This window comes from Pteropus vampyrus, unplaced genomic scaffold (assembly GCF_000151845.1).
Source record: "Pteropus vampyrus isolate Shadow unplaced genomic scaffold, Pvam_2.0 Scaffold13, whole genome shotgun sequence".
In the NCBI taxonomy this organism is placed as follows: Eukaryota; Metazoa; Chordata; class Mammalia; order Chiroptera; family Pteropodidae; genus Pteropus; species Pteropus vampyrus.
Genome location: NW_011888794.1, coordinates 11684131 through 11691155, shown reverse-complemented (window position 1 = coordinate 11691155; position 7025 = coordinate 11684131). Strand labels below are relative to the sequence as shown.

At 36.3% G+C, this 7025-nt stretch overlaps 1 pseudogene; it reads right to left on the bottom strand.

Annotated features, from left to right (window-relative positions):
- Positions 1-2093: 2093 nt before the first annotated feature.
- Positions 2094-2212, bottom strand: LOC111733286 (annotated as a pseudogene).
- Between the last annotated feature and the right edge of the window lie 4813 nt (positions 2213-7025).

Genomic DNA, 7025 nt, shown 5'->3' with positions numbered 1-7025 from the left:
CTCACCATAATGTGGATGAGCCCAAGGCCTCATTCAGAGGAGTCTTCTGGCTTCAAATTCATTGGAACACACAGGATTTCTTTAGGATCACCATCTCAGAAACACGTCTCCAATGCCCCAGTCACTATTCTTTACACATATTTTTTATAAGTATAGTTACTTCTACGAACTTCTTTCAGCCCTGATCCTTTAGGAGAGTTATACTCTTAAAAATATCTTTGTGGACTTAGTGTTTTCTGTGAGATACAGGCACTTTACAAGATTTCCGATGCTCAGGAAATATCTATAAACGAGCCACGACGTTGAACTATCATAATGATCCCCAAATTTGTCTGCACATTAGAATCCTCTGGTAATCTTTTAAAGTGTTCCAAATTTTAGGACACATCCCAAATCAATTAAATCATAATCTCTGGGGATGGACCAAAATCATTAGCATTTTTTGAAGCTCTCCAGGTAATTCCAATATGAAGACAAGTTGAGGACAATCAGGCTGGCAGAAATAATTCAAAATCTGTAGAGAAAAATGCTATGCGTCATCCTTTGACAGACACTGAGGTTTTGTTTATATATAATCAGATATTATATAGTCTTTTAAAAATATATAATTCTTCCATTGCAACAACATGGAAGTCCCAGAGAGCGTTGTGCTGAGTGAAATAAGCCAGACAGAGAAAGACAGAAAGTAGAAAAGGGTTGCCAGGTGCCGGGAGATGGAAGAAATAGGGAGAGGCTGGTGTGAAGGTACAGACTCTCAGCTATATGAGGAGTAGGTGTGAGGATCTAATGTATAACGTGATCACTATAGTTGATGACACTGTATTATGTAATTGAACTTTGGCAAAAATGTAGAACTCAAATGTTCTTACTAAAAGAAAAAACGGTAAATAAGTGAGGTGATGAATTTGTTAATTAACTCAATGGGGGGATCCTTTCACAATGTAAACACATATCAAATTATTACATTGTATATTTTAAATATCTTATGATTTTGTTAACTATACCTCAATAAAGCTGAAAAAGAATGAAGGGAGAGTGTGGGGAGGGAGAAAGGGAGAGATGGATGGAAAGAAGGAAGGCAGGAAGGCAGGAAGGCAGGAAGGAAGGAAGGAAGGAAGGTAAGAAAGAAGGATGGAAAGAAGGAAGGAAGGAAAGAAATATATTTTGGCAGTCTACTGGTCCAAACTAGAGGAAAAAAGTTAGGGATAATATTACATTATGACTCTCCAATCAATTTTTATTGCTGTAGATACAAGGTTACGGTTAAGTACATTTGAAGATACTACCTTCCAAGCTTTAATTGTTTAGCATTTGTCACCAGATTATACATATGTAGCCATTTAGGCATTAATTCTGAAAGTAACAAGCTGTGAGTTATGAATAATGGCTTAGTGGGTATTTAGTAAAAATTATATTGGGAAACTTATAACATATGCAGTCATATTAAGGTTTGCTCTAAAACAAGGGAAGTTGATCATGAGAATTTACATAGTAAGTTATATACTTTAATAAAAACGAAGATGGAAAGAAGGCATGCCATTTTGTTTTGTTACATGAATCTTTATGATTTATTAAGGTAGGAGTCATACTACACCAAAAGATGTATTATGTTGTACGTGGCTTTCGGTTTTTAGAAAGAGCTACATTTTTTTTGGGGGGGGGGGGAATTCAGTCAGATTTTCCCTGTGTGATTAAATTACTGTGCAGAGCAAAGTCTTCTGGAAAAGATATAATGTGACTAATATTCAATAGGTTTTCTAATTATATTTATGGTACTTGACACATTTCTAGATAGTTTGATTCAGAGTCAAAACTGCGATAGGGGGTTAAGCGCATTATAACCGTGTCTACTGGTGTCACCAGTGCGAAGAGTCTGTTTTAATGTTATCTTCACCATCACATTTCTTTGTTTATTTTATCCTGGGAACGTAAATTCCTATCAGAAAAAATAAAAAAACATTTAATGGGTATAATTTTCTAATGAAAAATGTAAATTATATGGTTTTACTTTGAAGATTATCAGAAACATCCAGACGATGTTTAGTGCCATGACACTGAAACATGACTTTATTTTTTTTATTATTATTTTTTAAAGCCTACAGCAACTGGTCTTCCTAGGTGGTCTCCCATCCAAGTACTAACCAGACCTGATCCTGCTTAGCTTCTGAAGTCAGATGAGATCGGGCACGTTCAGGGTGGCATGGCTGTAGACTTGAACATGACTTTAATACCTAAATTCTGCAAGAACTTAGGAATTCTAAATGTTTTTCAATGAACAGAAATTAACATGGGCAACGAGATGACTGTATTGTGTCATTGGTCAGAATATAGTGACATGTCGGTCAGAATATAGTGAAATGCTCATCCATTTTAATATAGGCATTTTCCTGTATTATAGAGTCAAAGGAAATACTGGGCATTTGAAAGTTTTATGTGTTCACCTGAGTGAAGAGTAAATAAAAGTTATACCTTGATTGCGAATATTCTTGAATTGAGTTTAGATCAGGTGATTTTGTAAACTTCTTTGATCATTGGCATAGGCTTGGCATGTGTTTTCAAAAAGTACCAATTTATTTTTTACTTCATGACTCACGGAATTATAGAAATTTGGGTCTGAACAGTGGCAAGGACCTTAAGGATTAAAATAATAGAATTCATCCCTATTGGCTGTCCTAGGACAGACCATACTTTTTAGAACTTTCAGAGGTACTTACTGAAAGCATATCCATTAATTGATTTAAGGAATTAAGTTGGAATTTTGAAATTCTCTTTCCCACCTCACTTGAACAAGAAGGAATTAATATATTTATATCAGCAGATAAGAACCTTGCTTATACATGTTTTGTTTTGCACATTTAACATACTTTAGAATTATTTGCCAACAGTAGAACTTAAAAAAAAAAGTTTTAACAATACTTAAAATCATTTTTAAATTTAAAAATTGAGAGATTTTACATAAATATCCTGATTTCTGTTTTGTCGTTAGAAAGCCCTGACCCACTGTCACTGGACCTTCATTTCCATGTGGCAGTGTTCGTTTAGAACTGAGCGGCTATAGCGCTGCCTGCAGCTGAGGGTGTGTGAGCCAGTTTGGTGTGGTGTCCGCCTGGCTTACCTCCCTCATACACATGACCTTTCTAGCTCCTAAAGACACTGAGGTATTTAATCCCTAGAATTTGTGTGTGAAGTGTTATATATACAGGTGTGCAGGCTATGGGTCAAAAATGGTGGTGACTTCAGACACCTAAGATTTAAAATTAAAGTACACTCTTTTTTTCTCTCAGGGCAGAGTTGGTGATGTTATAGCATCTGGCCTTTGGAATGCGGTTAAGAACAAACATACTTTGGGTAGTAGATAGAAAATATCTGTACACCCCTAACTCTGATGCTTCTAGGGCTGCTATTTGACGGGATTTATAGTTTTCAGAATTTGAAAACTATCACATAAGATGATAACTATCTCCAAACTATTTGGCCCGTCAAAGCTTGTGATACAACTTACCTCCAATTGCTGCTTAGCTGACAAGGAGGAAGGTTTAATAAAATCAGCTTATTGGCTGGAGGAATATTGTCAGGGAAATTTCTAGAACTGGCTGCTACATCAAAACATATGCAGTGGCATATTTACTTGACCTTCCCTTGGCCTTCCTCTGATGGAGAGGCTGCTGTGATGGACACAGCTCCTTGTGAGATCAGACACATCTTGTTCAGATGAACAGTGAGTCTGTTCATTTCTTCCCCCCAATTTCTCATGCTCTGTTTCCCATAGTCCATGCGAAAGTACAGCCTGAAAAAGGAACTTATGCTGTTGAGGGCAAACTCCAACCAATAGGCTTGTGAACCAGTGGACAAAAGCTCTGGCCTCCTGTCCTTCAGAAAGAAGGAAGACGAAGGATGAATTAAATTTTCTTTCCTTGAAAGTTCCACAAAACTATGAAAGCACATACAGAAGGAGAGGTTATATTCGTATGTCCATAGTCGGGTGGCAAGGGCATTCTGTACACCTGAAAGTTAGCAGCATGCTGCACATGACCAGGACAGACTGCCACCAGAGGTAAGGCTGATGGATGTCATTTCCTCATGTAGTTTATGCAGCTGGCAAAGTGGCATCTTCTTTCTTTCTTTCTTTTTTTCAAGAGAGATAGAAATAGAAAACCACAGGCAGGAGAGAGACAAGCATATGGAAGGAAAGGCCAAAGAAAGGATATGGCAAAGAGCGAAGACATGCAAACTGTACTTGACAATTACATCTGGAGTGACATAGAAACATGTATGATAATTTAGGCAAAAATAACTTTCTGATGAACATTTTAGAACCTCAACTGCATTTATTTGGAAGGAGAATTTCTCCACTGTTTTGCTCTCTAAGGGGGAGATGTGACACTGTTTTTTGTACGTAGGATAGATACATCCTCAGCTCCAACAACATGCTCGGCGTGTTGCAGTTTCTTTAGTAAATGTGTGCTGAATGATGAATGAATGGTGTGCGGGCCATGAGTGACGTGCTCCGTTAATCGGTTACTTTTTCAGAGTGGTCAAAACATTTTCTCAGATATATTTATTAATTACTCTCTATCCCAAGTGAATAATATTACACTAATTCTGCTTTAGCCTTTTCTCCCTGACAACTGAATTCAAATGAGAAATTATTGCTTCAGGAGTCCTGGAATAACATATTTCTAATAAATCTGCCACAGTTATTCATTAAATGAACAAATACTTGCACTTTAATATACGTCTCATCTAAGTAATTGTTCAATATTATAGTAAACAGAACCAATCTACTGATCTCATATACTTATGGGTTCACCTATAAAATTTGGCATGGCTTCAAAATTGTGTGCCTTGATTTACATTTTAATAAATAATAAAGGTAAACTTCACTTATTCTTCATGTTCTTTATTATTTGATTTTATTAAATTAAGTGCCTAATATATTATATGCATGTGGTTATATGTTGGGATATACAGACAGATAAGATGCAATCTCTGCCACAGTGTGGTGGACATTGTTATTCTTTATGACCCTGAGACATCTAAATCCCCTTTGTATATTTGGGAACATTTCGCCATAAGAATCTCGTTGGGAATAAGGGACTATTCCCTTTGATAGATGCTCAACATGCTAGATTCTTGTTTTCTCAGACTTCCTTGTAACAGAGACTCAGGCATGTGGTCTGGTTTCTACCAATCAGTGACACTTGTGTTGACTTGGATTCAGAAGCTAATGATGCTAGAAAAAGGGACCATGGATCTCTCTCCTAAGTGGCAAACAAGAGTAGTGAAGCCTACAGAACCAAGTTCCCCGTGTAGTAGTGACAACAGAGGAAGTCATAACACATGGCAATTGGTAACCAAGGGTGGCAGTGTTTTTCTTGCCATATGAATTCTGCATATGGTTTTATAAGTTGATCCTGATTCCATAGATTGCATTGATCTGATTCCATAGAGCTCCTGTTGAATCATGTAGCTATATAAAATCTGTTTAATAAATTCCTTTTCTGTTTCTGTCATCCAAAACGAAATTGTTGATTACAACTAGGAAGCCTGAGATACACACACACATGTTCTCACACACACACTCACACGCACACATGCACACATGCACACATGTACTACACGTGTGCACACACATGTGTACACACTCACACACACAAACACACCCCAGTCCTTTCAATGTAGTCGCAGAAGATAAACACACACCTATTAGGATTTTGGTTATGCTTATACATTCTTTATGATAATGATAGTTCTTATGATGAATAATCCAATCCACTCATGATAGTTCATTGAAAACCCACCATGTGGTTGACATTCCGCTTACAGTTATGTGCTACTTAACAAAGGGGATGCATTCTGAAATTGCATCGTTAGGCAATTTTGTCATTTTGTGAATGTCACAGAGTATACGTACTAAACCTAGGTGGTCTAGCCTAACACATATGTAGGCTGTATAGTATATTCAATTGCTCGTGGGCTACAAACCTAGCCAGTATGTTACTGTAATAAATACTATAGACAGTGGCAACATAGTCGCATTTGTATACCCAAACACAGAAAAGGTACAGTAAAAATACAATATAAGAGATAAAGACGGGTTCATGGTACAGCGCACTTACCGTGAATGTGGCTTGAGGACAGGAAGTTGCTCTGCATGAGTCAGTGAGTGAGCGTGAAGGCCAGGACGTGACCGTCCACTACGTAGACTTTAGACTAAACACTGTACACGTAGGCTGCACATAATTTATTAAAAATGTTTTTCTTTAATAATAAATTAACCTTAGCTAACTGTAATTTTTTTACTTTATAAACTTTTAAATTTTTTTTAAGTTTCTGAATCTTTTGTAATAACACAGCTTAAAATTCAAACACATTGTGTAGCTGTAGAAATATTTTTTCTTTATATCCTTATTCTATATTAATTGCTGTGAGTAACATGTTATGCTAAGACATTTCGATGGCTGCATTGCTAGGCGATAGAAAATTTTCCGCTCTTACAATCTTATGGGACTACCATCCTATAAGCGATCCATGGTTGATGGAATGTCTTTATGTGGCACGTGACTATGTTAATATTTTGTCTCATTCACTTGGCTATAAATTGGACAGCTTCAAAAAATTCTGCTTTGTCTCTTGCTACTAAAGAATATTATAAAATTATAACAAGTACCTACATGCAGTGTGTATGACACAATTCTTGATGCACAGTGGATGGTCAGCAAATGCTAGTTCCTTATATTTACATATATTACCATGTTTTCAGAGCAGTTTTCATGTGGTTTTCTATGGTAAGTGATGTAAAAGAAATGTGGGCTAAGCCGAAATTAAGATAGTATCCAGTAGGCTTAATTTGAAAATGGTGAGATTTTTTTTTTATTGAAAAATATGGACATATATAATTCATTTTGTAATTAAAAATCAGAATTCATAAAAAAAATAACTGTAGATATGTATGTCTTATTTTAATTAGGAAGCATTTTGTCCAGTTTTATTGTATATAAACTTTATCCAGACAGTGTCAAGCT